The 23,424-nt window shown below is 32.2% G+C and overlaps 2 pseudogenes; one reads left to right on the forward strand and one right to left on the reverse strand.

Moving 5' to 3' along the window:
- The first annotated feature begins 4,651 nt into the window (after nt 1-4,651).
- On the forward strand, nt 4,652-17,883 carry LOC120184957 (annotated as a pseudogene).
- Nucleotides 17,884-19,505: 1,622 nt separating this feature from the next.
- Nucleotides 19,506-21,669, reverse strand: LOC120184976 (annotated as a pseudogene).
- Between the last annotated feature and the right edge of the window lie 1,755 nt (nt 21,670-23,424).

Genomic DNA, 23,424 nt, shown 5'->3' on the forward strand with positions numbered 1-23,424 from the left:
GGGTTCAAGATGAAAATCCACATACATTTGAAACTAAGGGAGGATTCGAGTTGAAAACCTGAAAAGACGACTCGAATATGAAGATTTTACAATTATCGCTAAGAATATCTTATAAATCTTTTAATACATCACCACACACGCAAGAAGCATTCAAATTTTGAAAAATAAGAGAAAGGAGACATTTTCAAACATGGACAAATCTGACAAGAAGAAAGGGTGTCCTTGAAATTGACGTGACTCAATCTACCTTAAAAGCTTGAAATAAAGAATTGAGGCAAAAAAAGAGACCTAGAAGAAGTAAAAAGGAAGCGAGGAAATACATCTTCCAATTTAGAATTTGAAATATCAAAAGACTTCACAAATCTTTACGAGGTCATGTTTGCTTCAACGAGAGATGACTTGACCAATGGTGTTCGAACTAGTTTTGTAAGAACCTAAGGTGAGAAACTATTGAAGGTACTCATAATGATTGAGTTGAGCTTAGCATCCTTGAAAAAAATGATATGAGGAAAAGACCATTCAAATTGACTCAAAAAAATTAATAAATCAATTGAGCTTGAAATAGAGACATCAAAACCCTATATTTGTTTACTGAGAGAAATCAATGATGGTGTTCATTACAAAGAAAGCCATCTCGTGAAATAAAGGTACAGAAGTGGAGAGCACATGTTTTTTAAGATGACAAGATTGTAATTTGCAAGAACTTGATTTGATATGCTATAATGATGACAGTAGGGCAGGTTCCTGAATGATATGTCATCTCTTTAAAGATTGACACTTCTGTACAATTTGTATAAAATGCATCGATGCTTTTATACATAGATGCACAATTTTAGGATCTTCAAAGGAAATGAAAGGTTTTTATGGTGAGATCTTGAGAAGAGAGCCAAAAGTTAAACCTCGAAGATGGGAAATCATATTCAACAAGACAAGACAACAAAAATGGAGGATTCAGAACATGTGTTCATCACGAAACACATGCGAATGAGATATCCATTTGAACAACTCAAAGTGAGTACGAAGAGCTCAAAGAAAAAAATATTTGAAAAACAATTAGAGCCCAATTTTTATTTTCTATAAAATAAGTTGGAGGGTTTGAAACATTTAGAACGTCCTCACAAACTAATTTCTCAAAATTGATCTTCAAGGTCCCAGACAAGGAGGCTCACTCCCTTGAATTGAATAGAAAAAAAATATGATTGAATCATGTTCGATAAGGAAAATCAACACAATCAAAGAGTTATGACTATCAGACCAGAAAGATCAAAATTTCTAAGATTAACATGTTCAACAAGAAGACTCATCTCCCAAGATTAAGACAGTGCATAATTTCATTTCCATACATGTACATCATACCAAAATTGCATATTGTTCCTAGGACATACTGCATATGACACATTTGAAATTATATCACATGAGTTTCTTAGTAGAATTTCGAAGATTCGTCTCACTAATAAAGTTAGTGGATAAATCAACCACTGAATCACGACTAGCATCCTTAAAAAGGAGTAAGATGTTCCCCGATTTGGTATCCTTTAGAGAAAGGAGTAGATCAACCGTTAATTACGACTTGGCATTCTTCAGAGAAAGGAGCAAGATCATTCCTCGATTTTGAGTCCTTTAGAGAAAGGATCAAGATCGCTACCCAATTTGATCTTCAAAGAAAGAAGTAGATCAACCATTGACTACAACTTGGCGTCATTAGAGAAATGAGTAGATTGTTCCCTGATTTGGCGTCCTTTAGAGAAAGGAGTAGATCAATCATCATCATTCATGATTTGGTGTCCTCTAGAGGAAGGTGCATATCACCTATGAATTTGACTTGTTGTTCTTCAAATGAAGGAGCAAAATCATTTTCAAATTCAAAAACTACAATTCGACATCCTTCAGAGGAAGAAGCAAACCAACCACTGAATTATGGCTTAACACCTTTAAAGGAAGGAGTAATACCGTTCCTCGTTTTGACATCCTTTAGAGAAAGAACATCCATCGATTATGACTTGGCATAATTTAGAGGAAGGAGTCGTTCCCTGATTTGATATCCCTTGAATGAATGAGCAAATCAACTATTGATGATGATTTGGTGTCCCTCATGAAGGAGAAAATCACCACCGATTATGGGTTGATGTTCTCGATTGCAAAAGAACAAGGTGTATTCAGATTTGATGACTTTAAATGAGGGAGCATATCGACTATATTGGATCAACTAATTTCAAATATTTTTTACACTTATTGACAATGCATTTGATTCATATTTGAACATAATCTAACACAACTTTTTTTGAACTTTTTACACATAAACAGACTTGGCATCCTTAAATTCAAAGAGCAAGATCATTTCTTGATTTGCATCCTCAGAAGGAAAATCACTCATTGATCACAGCTTGGCGTCCTCAATTTCAAATGAGCAAGCTCGTTTGAAGTTTGGTGACTTTTGAGATAACTGTGACTTGGCATCCTCGAATCCAAAGAGAAAAATAGTTTCTAGATTTGGCATCCTCAAATGAAGGAATTATGTCTCCTCAATAAATAGTTGATTATATTTCAAATTTGATCTTCACGAAGTGGCAATGAAGTAAATCAAAACAGATCATATCTTCCTAAAGAAGCATCAAAGTGAATAGAATAAATTGCAGTGAAACATATTAACTTTCCAAGTTTATGAAAATATAGAGTTGCTTTAATCGGATAAAAATGTTATTTTTAGTCTTTGTTCTACTCTCGTTCTATGTTAGTGAGTAAAGAGGGGCAACTGTAATACCCAATTTTTGTTCGAGCTTCAAACCTATCTGAAAAGGCCCTTTCCTTAAGAAATGATAGAGAGCTCGTTTACATTGACCATGAAGAAAAAGAAAGTATCATCATTCATAGAAATATGAAGAATCTTGTCATATCTAGTGTGATCTCCTATCAAAGGAAATGAATATGATAATTGATGTGATTAAATAATATTAGATGTTATTTCTTTAAATAAAGAGATATTATATTATTTTGGTATATTTTAGTCATCGATGTAAATAATCTAGAGCATTGGATGTTTGGAGATTCAACTATAAATAGATGCAATCTTCATCTCTTTGGGGAAAAAGAGAGAAAGAAAAAAGATAGAATAAACTAATAAAGATGAGCCATATAAAACATTGTAATTAGAAGAATAAGAACAATAAAAGAGAAATTTTGCTTGGAGGTATTTTTCTTTTTTTCTTCTTTTTATTTTGCATCATAAATTAACTTTTTTTTTAATTTCGCTACAATCTTGCCACTGCTTGCGTTCTGTTTTTATTTTTCCATTTTTATTAAAATTTTAATCGTGTTTAGCTTTATTTATATATTTATTTATATTTTTAACTTTTTTATTTATTGATTTTTTATATGTTATTTTTCATTCCTTTTATATTTTTTTTATATTTATGTATTTTATTATTTATTTAATTTTAGTGTTGACTTATTTTTTCGTATATATTTTATATTATTATTTATGATACATGTGACTATTTTACTTTGTTTATGTAGATTAGATCCAGTTCTAGTTTTTGTTTTCATATAAAATATTATAATTTATTTATTTTATTTTGTTGTGGTAATCTTTTAAAAGGTAAATAATTGAATTTTCTTTTTAAGTTTTGGCTTAAATTTTAATTTTTATCGTTAAGACAACTCATAAATGTATTGATACCTAAAGAGTAATGTGAGGTGTTCATCATTTTTTTTTATGTAATTGACTCTCAAATTTTTTTAAAAAAATCTCTTATGAAATATAGATTTAATAGAAAAAAAATTTAATTATTTAATCTTATCTAACACAAAAAAATTAGTAACAACTTTAAATAAATAAAATTAATTATACATCAAAATATGATCCTAGCAACCCGAAATACCATTGCGCAATATGGCCTTGCAAGTTGCAAGTTGCAAGTTGTAAGTTGCAAGTTGCAAGTAGAACGAGAGAGTAATGAGGTCTCTCAATCAACCAATGTGAAACAGATAGGCTCTTTGAAGAAAGGGCAAAATGACTAAAATCAAATCATTACATAGCTGTGCAAGTCGGTCCCACCGACATTAATGGCATATAATGACGAAAATGATATTACCATGTTCAGGATTTTGATTCCCAATGGACTTGCCTTTTTGATTTTGCCCGATGAAACCTACCACTTGTTCAAACCCAGCTCTTTCTCTCTCTCCCCTTTTTCCTTTCGTATTTCATCTTTACTGCAAATGTAGCTCGCTAGCTGTAGGTGCCTGTTGATGTTGTCGTATTCTATTGTTCACCAAGTGTTTTTTCTCATAAACCCACTTTCTATTTGGGTTAGCTTTAAATGCTGAGACTGATGAACTGGGGAGATGATTAGGGTTAAACCCTGTTTTTTTTTAACGTTGAATGCTGTTAAGAGTATTGTTGAAGTTTCTGACAAAATGGGGCTTCTTTTTCTCTTTTGTAGGAGCTGTATCAACTGGTAAAGCGCTTTCTGGCTTTTACCATTTGTTTTTATGCTGCCATAAATGATAATACAAGAAGCACCTGCAGCTGTTGATTCTTTTCAGGTTCTTCAGTTTAAAATATTACTGTATCTGGTTTCTAGTTTTGGTTTGTCTGATGTTAAATGGGCCTACTTTTTCTTGCTTTTCCTTCTCCCTCTTTGCTTCAGGTTGAACTTGGTCCAATCTTCTTGGCAGGCTTAATGGCTACAGTTGCTGCAATGTCCATTCCTAGTGAAGCATCCAATTATGGTGAGGTTTCCATGCCGCAGAGCCCGCTGGTGGATGATAGTCTCAAGGTACTAAATGTATTTCTGTGTAATGGCGAGTAAAATTTGATTCGATTTGAAAAATTGATTTTTTTCAATTTGACTCAATATGAAAAGACTCAAATTAATTTTTAATTGTAATTTTATAAACTCGATTTGAAAAATTGTTAAGTTTAAATTGAGTTGTAAAATACAACTTCAATATTAACTCAAATACCTTAAAATTTTTAGTAATTAGTGATATAATTTTTAAGTTAGAGTCAATTCCATCGAATATATATAAATAAAGAAATATATATTATTTTATGTTATAAAAATATTTAAATTAGAGTCAAATAATATCGTAATATTATAAATATTTACAGGTAAATTTAAATGAAAATTCAAAAATTTGACTCTATTCAACTCGAAAAAATTTCAAATAATTTATAAAATAAGACTCTTCAATTTAAAGAATTCAAAATCTTTTAATTCGACTTGAGCAAACGTTTACCCCTAGATATTATTATAAGAGGAAAGGTTGAGTAAGAGAGAATATCGTTCTAGGTTGAGGTGAAAGAATTTCAAAGAAAGTTCATTTTTTTGACCTCAGGTATAAATAATCAACATAGATTACTAGTGTTAGATTTAGAGTCATTATATTTATTTATAGGTCGGTAGATTTTGTAAATATGATTGTCAGTTATAAAATTTTGTCGTCAAATATCATTATTGGCTTCGGTGATCGATTCCAATATGATTGTTTTGTCACACATTTTCTTTATTTCAGGACTTGAAAAACTTGAGAGCACAACTCTACTCGGTTGCCGAGTATTTCGAGGTGTCCTACGCCAATAATGATTAAACGCAGACGTGAGTTAATCTAATTCCACATTGCTGGTACCCTCAGGCTATGGGTATTGTTGTTTATATGCTTTCATTCTTCTTCCTCGTTCACGTGCAGAGTAGAAGCAACTTTGAAAGATTATGCCATCAAGCTCTTGTGAACACCGTAGACCATTTGGGTTTCGTGACATGCAAGGTTAATCTTTGGATGAGAAAGTTGAAGAGGTTTTCGTTACAGAACTCAGGGTATCTTGCATTCAACAGGTAAGATCAGGGACAGACACAAGATTTATACTAGGGGAGTACTTAAAATTTTAATACCGACCTGTTGGTTTCGCAGAAACTACGAACGTGTCAAGTATATATTGACCATGAAGGAATTTCCCAGCAGACATTGATGATTAATACACCAAGGTACAATAAATGGTACATATTGTCAGACAATCACCCTTTACTATTCATTTACAAATTCTTTTCATCTTTAACTAACTTTCTTTGCAATTAAAGTCGGGGATTTTTAATGTCCATTTAGTAGGGGGAGAGCATGCATGGTGCAAGCCTTGCGATGTCAAAATACCCCGAATGCAGCCTAATTGATGAAGATGGCAGGCATCAGTTTAGGAATTGTATTAACTTTGGCTTTTCTACTTTCCTATATGTTGAACCAGGCTCTAATGTAACTTGATCATGCTTGTAATGCTTTTTCTTTAGCTATTCGATCCGCGATTCAAGAAGCTCGAACATCATCTATCAGAGAAATGAAAAATCATCAGTCAGGTAAAACTTAACATCGAAATCATGGTGCATTGTAATAGGAACACCGATATATGTTTATACTATTGATCATTGTTGCAGAAAAGCGTGCTACCGATCACCTTCTCCACGACCTCCTGAGCAATCTGTAACAGTTTCCATTACTTCCACCATGCCTAAGAAAGAACTAGGTTGTAAGCTTGATTATATTTTTGAACTGCAACTCTGTGCAACAATGCATATATGTACTCGCTAACCGGTGATCTTGATACACTTGATCAGATAAATGAACGATATCACCACATCGATTTCCACTTTTATGTACCGAATCTGTTAGCAGTCCTACAACTCCGAATACAATCAGAGCAAGGCAGCAGGTGAGCATAGAATTGTTTAATTCTTTTGCATAGCAGGTTGAGGAAAACATGTGTATGGGGTAACTCGAACTGTGTGAATGAATCATTGATACACATGTTTTTGTAACATTGTTTTGGTTATGATTACTAGCATCCGTCAGAGCCTCGGAGATCAACTTTGATGCTGCTTTAGTCCGAGAAAGACGTTGAAGAGTATCATAGAAAAGCAAAAGATTACTTAAAGTGTTGAGTTAATCGATCGGATGAATCGGCCAAGAAGGGTGAATTGACAATAAAAATTTCAGTGGAAGTTTTGACAGAAAATTAAAAATATTTGCACAACGATTTAGAGTGGTTAGACTTTCTCAACCAAAGTCTACGTGTTCAAAATATTTTGATGTTTCGATACAACAAATTAAGTTTAAATGAATTTTAAGATTTTACAAATCATTTTCAAAGTATATTCGATTTAATTATTCGAATATAAAAATATTATTCCAAGTTTTTTAAAGTTCAATTTTAATATTTACTAAAGTGTAAAATTATGTTTTATACTTAAGATATTTTAAAAATAATTTTAACAAAGTATTTCGAATAAAAAACGAGCTAAATATTAATTTTTCAAAGTAGTGTACCGATGCACCAATCAACGCATCAATGCACCCTTAAATAAATTAAATTTCGAATGCATTTTGTGTACCGATGCACAAGGCATGTATCGATGCACTCCTGAATATTTTAAACATCGAATGCATTTTGTGTACCAATGCACAGACCATATATCGATGCACTCTAGGCTTGTTTGAAACATCGAATTAATTAGTGAATCGATGCACCTATAGTGTACTGATGCACTAAGTCTTCCAATGGTCAAAATATTTGAATTTTACACATAGTGTATCGATGCACCTTGGCTATGCATCGATGCACCATACACTCCCAACTGTTTTATTAATTGTTTTCACACAATAACGACTCTATTTACTCCACTAATGATCCCCAACATTCAGAAGTGATCTAAGGAGTATTTAAATAAACTTAGGAGCCATTGATTAACAATAACTAAGAAGAGAATAGAGAGAATCAAAGAGAAAACGTCAAACCTTAAGTTTGAGCAGTTCAAACCTATTTTTCATTCAAAATTCATTTTGCTTTCAAGAACACCATTTGTGCTTTATTGTATTCATCTTTGAGTATTCTTTCTTTGTTCTAGAATTGTGCAAACAATCTACCTTGTGAGGTTTTTCTTGTAAGTTTGTAAATTTGTTTATTTCTCTTTGGGAGAGAGTGTTCTCAAGAATTTGGGGTATAATTCTTGAGGGAGTTGTAAGGTTATTCTTTGTTCTCAAAAGAAAGAACAAATTAGTGAATTTGTTGGAAAATCCTTAGTGTGAATAACTAAGGTAGTGGACGTAGACTTTGGTTGAGAAAGTCGAACCAGTCTAAATCACTGTGTAATTATTTTCAATTTTCTGCAAAAGCTTCCACCAAAATTTTTATTGTCAATTCACCCCCTCTTGGCTATTTCATTGATCGATTAACTCAACAATTGATATCAAAGTCTCACTCATTTGAAGTTTTAATCACCTCTTGAGTCGATTCGAGAAGAGTTATATCGATAATTATGTCATCAATGACCTCCACTTTAAACCACAACTTCGGTCTTGATTCATTGCTCGTTAACAAGCCTCCTTTCTTTAATGGAGTTAATTATGCTTATTGGAATAATAAAATGATGTACTTCATTCAAACAAGTGACATGAGAGCATAGAATATCATAGAAGACGGATACATCAAACCTTTCACTCATCCAAATTAAGGAGTGAAGGAGAGACAAGAATGTTCTAACTCAACTCCAAAGCTATCCATATTATATTTTGTGCTCTTGGACCGGATGAATATGAGAGTATCATCTTGTACAACTATCAAGAGATATGGGATAAACTTCAAGTCTGAAGGCACAAACGAGGTAAAAGAATCTAAAATTAGTCTTCTAACTCATAGTTATGAAAATTTCAGGATGAAACCAGATGAAGATATCAAAGCTATGACAGATAGATTTTCATGATTGTTAATGGTCTCAAATCATTTGGAGAGATCATTCCAAATGAAAAGTTTGTGAGGAAGTTAGTTTACTCTTTTCCAAAATCTTAACAATCAAAGAAGACAACGATTATCGAGGCTAAGAACTTAAAATTCTTAACCATCGATGAGCTAATTGGTTCTTTCCTCACGCATGAAATGATGCTTCAAGATGAGGTAGACCTTTAAAAGACGGATGAGATAAGAAAAGAGACAGAGAAGAAGAACATGGGAGTTACTCTCAAATCCACAAGAGATGAGAGTGATTCGGATGAAGATGAGGATGACGAGGAGATGATATTATTTGTCAAACGGTTCAAAAAATTGTTGAGGCCTAACCGAGGAAGAAAAATCAAACGAAATGAAGGCTTCAAGAATGAACCAAAAGAGAAGGAGCCGGTTATTTGCTACAAATGCAAAAACCTGGGGCATGTCAAATATGATTGCTCATAATTGAAGAAGAAGGGCCAATCAAAGAATAAACACAAGGCTTACGTGGCTACATGGAGCAATGAAGAAGGTTCCGATGAAGAGGAATAAGAAGTAGAAAACTTCTGCTTGATGTCATTTGGGGAGGATTCTTAGGTAACCTCTAACTCATTTGATTCAGATGATTTATCTTATGATGAGTTATTAGAGGATTATAATGGGTTGATTTCGGATTATAAGACTTTATTTTCAAAAATAAAAAAAATGATATTTTAAAATTGAAAAAATGAAAATAGTCTTATGTCCAAAACAAAAAAATGATCTTGAAAGTAAGATCAAAGAATTGCAAATCAAATTAGATGAATTTGAAAAGAAAAACATCGATTTGCATAATTTACTTTCAAGAGTAAATGACGATCATCAAAAGAAAGTTGATGATCTTAAAATTTATTTTAATAAAGTTGATCCAAAACATTTTGGAAATGGAGAAAGTTCAAAAATCAACTTTGTTAGAAAAAGTTTTAAAAGTTACAATCATAGAGGTCCTCAACGAACCTTAAATGGTAAAATCATTTGGAGTATATGGGTTCCCAAAGAACTCATTACTACTAAATATAAAGATATCATACACAAGTGGATACCTAAGGGGACTAGAATTTTGAAACTAATAAATATGGACCCAAAAGAAATTGGGTACCAAAAATAAAAAATTAATCTATGTTTGTAGGAAAATGAGTATTGCTACAAGGCACGAGAAACAAATTCAAACTCATGGTACCTTGATAGTGGATGCTCAAGACACATGACTAGAGACAAGAGTCGGTTCATAGAACTTAACGACAAAAATGGAGGAGATGTGACTTTTGGTGATAATTCAAAAGGTCACATTGAAGGTATAGGTACAATAGGTAATATCTCTTCCATACAAATTAAATTTTTTTTATATGTGAATGGATTAAAGTATAATCTATTCAGTATTAGTCAATTATACGATAAGGGATTTAATGTCATGTTTGAAACTAATGGTTGTAAAGTTATTGACATTGCATCTAATCGGATTATGCTTGTTGGTCATAGAATAGGGAACATATACATGGTGCATTTAGATTCAATAGATATGACTAATTTATGCCTAGTTGCTAAGGATGAGCATGATAGCTGGTTATGGCATAGGAGACTAAGACATGCTAGCATGAGTGTTATACAACGATTTATTCAAGGAGATTTAGTAAGAGTGTTGCCTAAGTTAAAATTTGACAATGATAAAATTTGTGTTGTTTGTGCTAAATGAAAAACATAGAAAAGCTTTATTTAAGTCCATTAATGACGTATGCACTAGTAGAGTATTACAATTAATTCATATAGATATTTTTGGGCCATCTAGGACTACTAGTTTGGGTGGAAAACTATATGCATTTGTCTTGGTAGATGATTATTCTAGATATACTTGGGTTCTATTCTAAAGTACTAAAGATGAAACATTAGAAATATTCATCACGTTTCTAAAAATAATCCAAAATGAAAAAGGTTACTCCATAACTAGTGTTAGGAGTGATCATGGTATTGAATTTGAAAATCTTGAATTTATTGAGTTTTGTAATTCTAATGGTATTAGCCATAATTTTTGAGCACCTAGAACCCCTCAACAAAATGGAGTTGTTGAGAGGAAAAATTGAACTTTAGAAGAAATGGCTAGAACCATGCTTTGTGAAAATAATTTGCCAAAATATTTTTGGACGGAAGCCACAAATACCGCTTGTTATGTTGTTTATCGAGTAATGATTATGCTTATTTTGAAGAAAACTCCATATGAACTTTTCAAAAATAAAAAACCTATCATTAGCTATTTTCATCCTTTTCGATGTAAATGTTTTGTTTTAAACAACGATAAAGAAAATCTTGGTAAATTTGATGTTAAAAGTGATGAAAGAATTTTTCTGGGTTATTCCTTCAATTCTAAGGCTTATAGGGTATTTAATAAGAGAACTTTAGTGGTAGAAGAGTCTATACATGTTTTCGATGATAATCCTCTTTCGAGGAAGGATTCTTGTATTGATGATGACATAGGTATTATAAAAGCAAATGACGTTAGACATGACGTTGGAGAACTATCATCAAATGAAGAAACGAAAGATGAAGAAACTCACGATCCTCTCTAGAATCCAACCATTGAAGAAATGGAAATCTTTTATCTAAGAGAGTACAACTATGTCAAGGATGGTGAAATTATATGTGATCCATCTAAAGAGGTAACAACTCGATCTTCTCTTAGAAATATATGTAATTATATTGTATTTATCTCATGCATAGAGCCTAAAAATATTAAAGAAGCATTAAATGATGAACATTGGATTATGGCTATGCAAGAAGAGTTAAATCAATTTGAGAGAAGTAGAGTATGAATATTAGTTGAAAGACCTAGTAATAAATCTATTGTATGTACTAGATGCGTGTTTAGGAATAAGCTTGATGAAAGTGGTAATATAGTGAGGAACAATGCTAGACTTGTTGCTCAAGGCTATACTCAAGAAGAAGACATAGACCATGATGAAACATATGCTCCCGTAGCTAGGATGGAAGCAATTAGAATGTTATTAGTATTTGCATGTTTTCATGAATTTAAATTATATCAAATGGATGTTAATAGTGCATTTTTAAATGGTTTTATAAAAGAAGAAGTATATGTGGAACAACCTCTTATTTTTTAAGATTCAAAATTTCTAGATCATGTTTTTAAATTGACAAAAACACTTTATGGTTTAAAACAAGCTCCTAGAGCTTAATATGAAAGATTGTCAAACTTTTTAATTGAAAAAGATTTTTCAAAATGGAAGGTTGACACTACATTATTTTTAAATCATAAAGGTAAATATTTATTAGTAGTTCAAATTTATGTTAATGATATAATATTTGGTTCTACTAATGATATTCTTTGCCAAGAATTTTCTAAGCTAATGCAGAGTGAATTCGAGATGAGCATGATGGGGGAGATCTCATATTTCTTGGGACTCCAAATAAAGCAAAGAAAAGATGACATCTTCATCAATCAAGCTAAGTACGTAAAGAATATGCTCAAGAAGTTTGGACTAGAAAATGAGAAACCTCATGCCACTCCAATGAGCTCATCAACAAAGCTTGACAAAGATGAAGGAGGTAAATGTATGGATGTTAAATTGTATAGGTCAATGATTGGCTCTTTGCTCTATCTAACCGCAAGTAGACCGAACATTATGTTTAGTGTTTGCTTATGTGTTAGATTTTAATCATGTTCTAAGGAATCTCATTTACTAGATGTTAAGAAAATCGTTAGATACCTTAAGGACACTCATAGTTTAGGACTTTAATATCCTAGAGACTAGCTTTAGCTTGCATGCTTTTTCTGATGCGAATTATGGAGGATGCAAAATAGATAGGAAAAGCACATCCGGTACTTGCCAATTCCTAGGAAATATGCTGATTTCGTGGTTTTCAAAGAAACAAAATTGTGTTGCATTATCTACCACTGAAACCGAATACATTTCAGCCGGTAGTTGTTGTGCACAAGTTTTATGGATGAAACAATAACTTTTTGAATATGAAATTGAAGTATGTACCATACCTATAAAGTGTGACAATACTAGTGTTATTTGTCTCACTAAGATTCCTATCCAACATTCTAGAACCAAGCATATTGAAATTAGACATCATTTCATTAGAGATCATGTCACCAAAGAAGATATAGTTCTAAAATATATAATACTTTGCATCAATTAGCAGATATTTTTACAAAACCTTTAGATAAAGAAAGATTTTGGAAACTTAGGAGAGAATTAGGTTTAACCAACCTACCTTGACTTAGTGTTTAACACTTTTAATTAGAAATGAAAAATGTTTATAAAAATAATATTTTTTTTGCATTCTTTGCTATTAGTTAAGGGGAGTTTATGATTCTTAGTGAAAATTAATTATATGTTCAAATTTTGTTTAAGGATAGATTTGATTTATTAAACATTGTTAATTTTCATTTTATGAGTTGCCAATACCACTTGAGCTAATTAACTTAGCATTTTAAGTGTTTAAAACGAATTTTTAACATTTTTGTGCATAATGCATCGATACACTAGCCAGTGCATCAATGCATCTCTTGAATGTGCATCGATACACCATGAAGATGCACCGATGCACTCCTTGAATATACATTGATGCACTCTGTTGTGCATCGATACACCCGTCGGGTTTTGGGTTTAAAATACTTATTTTTCTCATATTTTTAAAACCCTTAAACTCTAAAACTCTCTGCCACCACACTCCTCTCTCACCCTACTCTCTAAAATAGATTCAAACCAATGGAATTCAATCGGAATCCTCTTGCATTTCAACTTCAATTCCTGCTACTATCATTAAATCGTGCAAAACATCATCTCATTCTCACTCATATCCAAATTTCAAGGTAATATTTTCTAAAACCCCTGTTTTATTGGTTTTTGAACTTATGATTAGTTTTGATTAGATTTAGGTTAAATAAATTATTGGGCATTGATTGTTTAGTGTTTAGAAACTAGATTTTACAACCAATTTCGTCAAAAACACTCAATTTTTTAAAATTATTTTTGAATTTTGAAATAATAAAAAAATAAAAAATTATTGTTTTAATTGATGTTTTTGATTTAATTATGTTGTTTTCATGAAAACTATACATATTATGATTTTCAAACATTATTTTCAAATAGTTTTCAAAACTTTTCCCATTAAGATTCAGTTTAGAGAACCTTGACTATTGCAGACTCAATTGAGTTTTGGGATTGATTATATTGCATACATGTTTTTAAATTTGCAGGTTACCTATCTTATTCCGATTTCTTACACCATGTCAAATCATAAACGTCCTAGGTCGTCTTCGAGTCGCTCGAGTCAAAACCGACCTCCCATTCCTCCTCTACCACAAAATCCAAATCCAAACAAACCCGAATTATCCATTCTTAATTCTTGCTTCAACCAACCCGGTCGTCGTCGAGATGAATTATATGATAGGTTTGTTAGTTATTTCCAATCGTACAAAATTCGAGAGGAACATATCCATTCCATTCAAGCAATGAAGGATATGAACTTCAAATATCTTCCTATCATTCGCTCTTGGAAGTTTGATAAATTGTGCCAAATCAAGCGTATTGTCAATCAACAATTAGTCCACATTTTCTACTCTAATGCGATATATGTCCAAAATGCACGTCAAACTGAAACTGTAGGAATTAGATCCTACCTTTTAGGTCAAACCATATAAGTCTAAGGATAGTGTTAGTACTTTACGATCTCATCACGAGTAATTCCTTCATTTAATGATCTCTTGGTGGTTTAGACCATCCGGAGGTAGGTACTCCTCCCTTAGAGTTATAGATTTATGGTGGATACACTATATCTAGCATAATAAGAAAATTAATCTACCACAAATTATTTTTGGGGAGCTTGTCGATACCGTAAACGTCATTCCTTCCAAAAATATAGAAACTCTAGTTTACAGTTGTCTTCTTTCAAATCTTTTTATCAAACAATGGCTTAAGGTCTCGGTTGATATTCCTATCTCTCTTCAAAACCAAACTAATCTCACTTCTTTAAAGAAATAAGGATGGGAAAATGATAAGGAAACTGGTCAATGTGTTTATCGACCCACAGAGCAAACTCCGAGAGCTAGCTCTTCACAAGCTCCTCCTGCTCTAGCACCGACAGCGGACGATGATCCGGAGCTTCAGCAACTAATACAAGACATCAACCATATTGACGATGAAGCACCCAAGGATGCACCGGCACAACAAGATGATCAAGTGCCTCCATACTTTCGATCTTACTTGGAGACATTTGATCTACAGTTTGCATCCATTGAGTCCCATATTACTACTATGGGGGATCAACTATTAGAAATTTTAAGGGAGTTGCGCGCAAACAACGGAGCAACAAATAATCAAATCAATGCGCTCACATATGAGATGATTGTTATGCGAGCCTATTTTCCTCCTCCCGATCCTCCTACGGATGCTTAAACCTTGCCTTGTTTTAGTTTTCTTGGATGGGACTTAGAACTTATTGTTTTAACATTTTGGATGTTTGTGAATGTCTGAATTTATGGATGTTTAAATTTGTTTTGGATGTTTTATGAATGTTGAATGTTCAAACTTGAATGCTTTAGATGATTGAACTTAATATATATATATGGTTTGAATTTTTAATTTGAGATTAAAGTTTATTAATTTTTGCATCATTTACACATGAGTTACATCATGACCAATTTTTTCATTTCACATTTGTTTATGAATATTGAATTATGAAACTAATGGCTAATATTTCTCTTGATTTTTGATCTTAGCAGCTTAAGCTTTAAATTTCTAAATATCAATTGGCTAAGTTTTTCAAAATCCTTGTTTAAAAACGTTTTAGAGTCTTTTTAATTTAACAAAAAAGGGGGAGAAGATGTGTTATATTAAGGGGGAGTAACTTTCAAAATTGATTTCAAAAAAAATTATTTTCAAAGAAAATCTTAAAATTACTCAAGTGTTTTGTTATATTAAAAAGGGGAGATTGTTGAAAACATTTTGATATTTCGATATAACAAATTAAGTTTAAATGAATTTTAAGATTTTACAAATCATTTTCAAAGTATATTCGATTCAATTATTCGAATCAAAATATTACTCAAAGTTTTTCAAAGTTCTATTCCAATTCTTACTAAAGTGTAAAATTGTGTTTTATATTTAAGATATTTTTGAAACAATTTTCACAAAGAATTTCGAACAAAAAAAGAGCCAAATATAAATTTTTCAAAGTAGTGTACCGATGCACCAATCAATGCATCAATGCACCCTTAAATAAATTGAATTTCGAATGCATTTTGTGTACTCATGCACAAGGCATGCATCGATGCACTCTGAATATTTTGAACATCGAATGCATTTTGTGTACCGATGCACAGACCATGCATCGATGCATTCCAGGCTTGTTTGAAACATCGAATGTAATTAGTGAATCGATGCACCCCTAGTGTATCGATGTATTAAGTCTTCCAACGGTCAAAATATTTGAATTTTACACATAGTGTACCAATGCACCTTGGCTATGCATCGATGCACCATACGCTCCCAACTGTTTTATTAATTGTTTTCACACAATAACGACTCTATTGACTCCAGTAATGATCTCCAACGTTCAGAAGTGATCCAATGAGTATTTAAACAAGCTTAGGAGCCATTGATCAACAACAACTAAGAATAGAATAGAGTGAATCAAAGAAAAAGCATCAAACCTCAAGTTTGAGCACTTCAAGCCTATTTTTCATTCAATATTCATTTTGCTTTCAAGAACACATTTGTGCTTTATTGTATTCATCTTTGAGTGTTCTTTCTTTGTTCTAGAATTGTGCAAACAATCTACCTTGTGAGGTTTTTCTTGTAAGTTTGCAAATTTGTGTATTTCTCTTTGGGAGAGAGTGTTCTCAAGAATTTGGGTTATAATTCTTGAGGGAGTTGTAAGGTTACTCTTTGTCCTCAAAAGAAAGAACAAATTAGTGAATTTGTTAGAAAATCCTTAGTGTGGATAGTTAAGGTAGTGGACGTAGACTTTGGTTGAGAAAGTCGAACCACTCTAAATTGCTGTGCAATTATTTTCAATTTTCTGTAAAAGCTTCCACCAAAATTTTTATTGTCAATTCACCTCCTCTTGGCTATTTCATTGATCGATTAACTCAACACTATGTCCACTACCTTAGCTATCCACACTAAGAGTAACCTTACAACCCCCTCAAGAATTATACCCCAAATTCTTGAGAACACTTTTTCTCAAAGAGAAATTTACAAATTTTGCAAACTTACAAGACAATATGTTTGCACAATTCTAGAACAAGAAAAGAACACTCAATAATAAATACAATTGAGCACAAAGTGTGTTCTTGAAAGCAAAATGAATATTGAATGGAATTTGGCTTGAACTGCTCAAACTTGATGTTTAAGGTTTTCTTTTTTGTCTCTCTCGTAATTCTTAATGATCAAAGGTTTCAGAACTTGTTTAAATACACATTGGATAAATTATGAATGTTGGGGATCATTGGTGAAGTCAATAGAGCCGTTATGGTGTGAATTCTACTTCAAAAAGTTGTTGGGAGCGTATGGGTATCGGTACACCTTCAAGGGGTATCGATACATCCTGTGTAAAATTCAAATATTTTGACCGTTATAAGACTAAGGGTATTGGTACCTCTCAGGGGTATCAGTACCCATTTGACATTCTGTTATTCTCGGAGCCAAAATTAACATAAGGGGTATAGGTACCTTTGGGATTGGTATCGGTACCCTATGGTGTATCGGTACCCTTTTTGCATTCGAAATTTGAGGGGTATCAATACCTCTTAAAAGGGTATTAAAAACTCATATTTTGCTCGATTATGGTTCGAAATACTTTGTAAAAATTGTTCCAAAAATATTTTAAGATTGAAACACAATTTTTCATTTGAGTAAGGAGTAAAATTGACATTTGAAAACTTGGAGTAATATATGTGATATTCGATTAATTGGATCAGAATATTATTTTTGAAATTGAATATAAATCTTAAAATTCAATAACACTTTATTTGTTATATCGAAACTTCAAAATGTTTTCATCATAAAACATTACTAAGTCGACGTAAATCAAAGAAAGATGAGATGTTGTATAGTTACTTTTTTGCTTAGAAAAACATTCCACATTTTAAGTTAATTTTATTCATATATTACATTTAAGACTTTAAATATAATACAAATAAAAGAAACTCTGATTATTTGTATTAATAATCCCATTATATAACCCCTCATGAATAAACATTCCACATTTGAAGTCTTAAATGTAGTATATAACTCCTCATGAATAGTAGCATTCCTACCAGCAAAAACTCTCAAGGAAAAGTCCCATTATTGATCCCAATATCACTCGATTGTTTCGAGCACGTTATAAAGATCTCATAGAATAGAATGTCAAATCATATTTTTATAACTTAAATCTTTTTCTTTACCCTTAAAAATATACCTTAAATTTTCAGTTTATTTTTTCCGACGTCGATTCTTCGTCGAAGAATTGAAGAAATACAAAATGAGGACGACTGGACTATGATCCAGCTATTTTATTGGAAGTGTTGTTTCATTGTAGGTAACTATATGTCAATTATATTTTTGAGGGATACATCATGATTGTTTATTTTTGTGTTTTAGGGTTTAAAAAACTCTAATAAAGGTAACATGATTGTTATAAATAAGAGAAGAGATCGTGTATTTTTTTACGATATTAGAAAAGGAATTCAATCATATTTAACATAAAAAAATGAAAAATAATTATTAAATTGTAAACCTTCTTATGAGGTAACACTTCATTTCTTTATCTTTTCGAGTGTTGAGGTGTTCAGAGTGTCAAAGTCCCTTGAGATTTATATTCTCTAGAGTTCCACAAAATCTATGAAGTTTCATGTTCTTCGGACAGCTACATCATCTTAATATAATCTATGTTATGTCTGTATAATATACGACCTATTATTTGATAGACATATATATTTAATATGTCAATCTGTTATTAATTATCATGATCTTATGTCTGACACCAGTATTAAAAATCATAAAAATTCTTCTATCGAGATTGAAAAGGGACATCTTCATCTTCTTCTTCTTTTGTTAATATTAAAAGAAAACCAGACGACATGAATCGTATGCAACTCTATCATCTTTAATCAATCAATAGTTTTTACATTATATATATATATATATATATATTGTAAAACTATCGGTTAATATAAATAATTGTCATATTTCAATATTTATTTATTTAGAGTTGTATGTCACAAAATTATTCTCTGATATATGTACACCCTTCTCATAATCATCAAATGGTGTAAACCTACTAGTATAAGTACACCCTTCCCTTAATTCTTAAAATTGTTTTTACAACTGAATTTACACTGTTTTAAAAGTAGAATCCATATCTGATATGTGTGCTGTAAATTTTCTAATGCTTAAAATGTCTCTCTAAAGGCATGGAGTTTAATAACAATTGTAGGTGATTTAAAGTTCGGCAAGGTAGTCATTGTGGTCATAGACTGAATTTAGAGTTCGTTATAATACTAGCTGTCGTCATAGTTGTCATATACTGAATTTAGAATTCTTTATGGTAGTCGTTATAGTCATTAACTGAATTTAGAATTCGTCATGGTAGTCATTGTCTTCATACACTGAATTTAGAGTCCGTCATGATCGTCATTGTCATTATCATCATAGATTGAATTTAGAGTTCATCATGGTAATCATTGTCGTCATAGTTGTCATGACTGAATTTAAAGTTCGTCATGATAATAGTCATTGTTGTCATCGTCATTATAATCATCATAGACCGAATTGTAGAAAATGGTGCGGTGATTCAACATCTCTTGAAGCGTCAAATACCCATCTTTGTTATCACTGGCCTGATTCACTTAAATAAATCCAAATCAAGAACCCAGCCACATGCATTACGCCTTTGGAAAAAGTGAAGAAATTGACCTCACGCATCAGATAAAGAGCGAAGTAGTTGGCGTAGAACAGCCGCCAGGGTGAGATAACAAAGTATGGGCCTCAATTCTTCAATGCTCAGTTTTCTGCACAGATATAGATATAATTAGGGACAGACGCGTGATCTTATGTTAGATGATAAATTTATAAAATTTTAAAGGTAATAGATTATCACTTGAAAATACCAAGTATTTAAAATATATACTAATTTAAAATTTTTGGAAGTGACTACCCCATCCACTTCCTGGTCCATATCTGATTATAATCGATATACAAGTTTATCAAAACAATGGGGTGAATAGGAATTACTTGTCGTTGATATCAAGCTCTGCAAATTTTTGTTCAGCGGTAGGGGTAAGAGCTGCAGAATTTTCATAATCTGCATAGGTTTTGTAAATGCTGTATGTGTGATCTTTAAATTCATTGAGATTGAGTTGTCCATCGTGGTCATCGTCCATACTTCTATTTCATCAGGAGAAAAGGATAAAATAAATCAGTCTTCATCCGACAATCAGCTCAAGCAAATGACATAATAACCTCCTTACTAGATGAAGCAGACAATTTAAAAAATACGAAATGTTAAAAGAAAGTATCTACTGAATAGTCATTTTGATATTTTCTTTTAAAATACTTTAGCTCTTAATTTTTCATTTTTAAGATAAAATATCATCTGGTTGAATGAAAGCCATTAATACCAACGATCAATGCATGTTGTTGACGTCGAGTCTTGTGTGTCGAAAGTGATGACAAATTTTGTGTCGAAAATAATGACATGACACAAGGTATATATCAAAAGTGATGGCGTGAATCACGCTACATGTTCAAAATGATCAGTTGATTCTGTCACGTATTTGCTTTCGACATATAAGATTTATCACATAAATGACATCATATATGCATTCATTATTAATCAATCATTTCAATCTAACTGAAGATCATTTTACTTCAAAATGGAATACCAAGACAAAAGTACTTGAAAAAAAATAGACTAAAACGATATCGTTTTGTCTGACGTAGGGTGAATTTTGATATTACGCTTTAAAAAACCAAAAAAAAAAAAACTAACTTCAACTTTTCCCTTAACAGTCATCTCTGGATTTCTCCATTGTTGCTATCTTCTGGATGTAAAAAACTGAACAAATGAAGAAAAATAAGGAAATTTGGTTAAACTACATTCTTCAAGACTGGAATCTTCATCTGCATTCTTGAATTGCTCCCCCCACCAACCAGCATCACCATGTCCCATTGAATTTTTTTTCTATTTCAATCAAAATTTACCAAAAAAATTCGTCAAATGCATACAATCATAGACAATATTTCAACCCAAAATAGGAAATGTCAGGGATGAACTCATTTTAGATTGAAGTGAAATTATAAAATTTTAGGATGAAAACAGATTATTAATAGAAAATTCACACAAACAATTTAAACTATAAGAGAATTTAAAAATTTCAGGAGCGAATGCGCACCCGCCGCTCAGTCCATCCATCCTTGAAAAAGGGTTTACCTATATCTTCCGGTGTAAACTGGGGAAGATACTCGCCGAAGCTGATGACAACCATCGCCGTTTTTATCATGCCAAGACATCAGTCTGTTGGTTCTATAACTCAAACGATCAATGGCCTGTTGGCTAATCCAAACCCCGAGCTCCTCGAAACTGATTTTACCATCTTTTGGCGAATTATCTAACAATGGGAACAAACTCATCAGCCTTAAGGAGGTGTTTAAAAGCCCATCATCTTGGAAATACTGATCATAAGCAATGTTTTCGCTCAATTCTCCACCGTCTTCCGTCCATCTCTCGTTTCTCGAGACCAAAGGGTCGAATGTAAATCTGTGAGCGAGACGACGATTTAACCCCACTGGACGATGAACGTGCCGTTTGGTTGGGGAGAACAAGATGATAATGAAGGCAATGGCCAAAAAGGTGTACACCATCGCTTTTGCCATGTCGAATGGCCGTCCGGAGAGATCAATGATGACCGGATGGTGGTAGCGTAAAAATAATTGCCGGAAGATGACGAAAGTAGGGCGGGGAAGGACGGTTATTGACAGTTAAATGATACGGGCGTATGTGCATGAAGCATTCAAATTAGGAGTCCCCAACAAGACAAGTTTTTTTCTGTTCTTTTTTGTTTGTAGTTTTCGGGTTTTCATTAATATATTACCTGATTTTGTGGATGAGAGTAGATAAGTAAATAGTAAAATTTATGTTTTCAACCAATTGTCATATCTGGCATCAAACATCTCATTCCCTTAAATTTTCTTTGATGCTGGTTTAATTTAGGCATAATACAAAAAAAAAAATCTTAACATTATGTTAAATAGTCATTTTAGACTTTATTCTTTTTCTTTAACGTTTGGTTAAATAATCACTTTAGCCCTCTCACTATTTCATTTTAGCTTAATATAAAAATAAATGCCCAAACTATGCCTCAAAAATGTTTTAGTGTCTAAAGAAATTTTCACTAAAAATAAGTCTATGATGTTTCCAACGTTATACTTTTAGGTGTCTGGACATTAATCACCGTTAAAAATCTTCGTAAGTAACAGGTGTCACATTATGGTAATTTTGAGAATTTATTTAAAAAATAAAATATTTTTATTAAAAAAACCCGAACATTAAGAGCATGTGCTTCACTCCCCCTCTCCCTCCCCCTTTCTCCCTTCCCTTTCCATAGCCGCCATCGTCATCAAGACCAATGTCGACCCCCGATCAAACCCGCATTGGTCTTTCATCGTAATCTACCACGATTTGCTGTAGAGTTCAAAGGTTTGTCGGATTTTAAGCCACATTGTTGTTCTTCGTCGATTCCGACTAATCCCGACGTCCATAAGCTACACTGCCACCACAATTCGAACCACCGTACAATTTCAATCAAAACTCAAGTGGTTGTGTTCCTCACTGTCACTCTATCGTTGCTCCTCTGTCGTTCCATCGTGGGGATTAGGATTTTAAAAGATTAAGAATTAGGATATTGGTGATTTTAGTGATTTAGGGGATTTGGGTGACAATAAGGGCAACGATTGATTAAAGGGCAAGTGACAACGGGTGAAAGACTGTTCGACGATGATAATGATAGCCGGAGATGGCCGACGATGGTTGGTAATTAGAGTTTGAAATGAGAGATTTTAGTTTTTTTAGAGATTTTTTATAATTTTAGTAAAATTTTGGTTTTTTATAAAAAAATTAAGCTTTTTTTCTTCTTTCTTTTCTTAAAAAAAAAATAATATTTTGATTATTAAAAAAATTAAAAATATAACAATAGACACTTTAAAGTGTAACTAATAAAACGTTAGGCATATATTTTTAACGAAAAATTTTTTAGACATTAAAATGTTTTTCAAGGCATAATTTAGAAACTTATTTTTGTATTTTGCTTTTAGGATAAAAGTCTTGTTTGAAAATGAAATTGGAAGGTTCAAAAGTTCAAAATCTCCAAGTTTGTATTAAGCCTTTCAATTTTTTTTTTTTTTTTTTGGAAACTGAGAAGAATCGGTAGAAGGGAAAGGAGAAACAGTAAAAAAAGAAAAGAAAATAAATGGAATAGAAAGGAAGGGAAGAGAACAAAGCACAAAGGAACGGGGAAAAAGGAGAGAAAAAACGGAAAGAGGAAACATATGTGTCTGTTTTTTGTGATATGTTTCATGTGATTAAAGCATTATAAACTTACAAGGCATAATGACATAATTACCCCTAATATT

This window comes from Hibiscus syriacus, unplaced genomic scaffold (assembly GCF_006381635.1).
Source record: "Hibiscus syriacus cultivar Baekdansim isolate YM2019G1 unplaced genomic scaffold, ASM638163v2 tig00112981_pilon, whole genome shotgun sequence".
NCBI lineage: Eukaryota > Viridiplantae > Streptophyta > Magnoliopsida > Malvales > Malvaceae > Hibiscus > Hibiscus syriacus.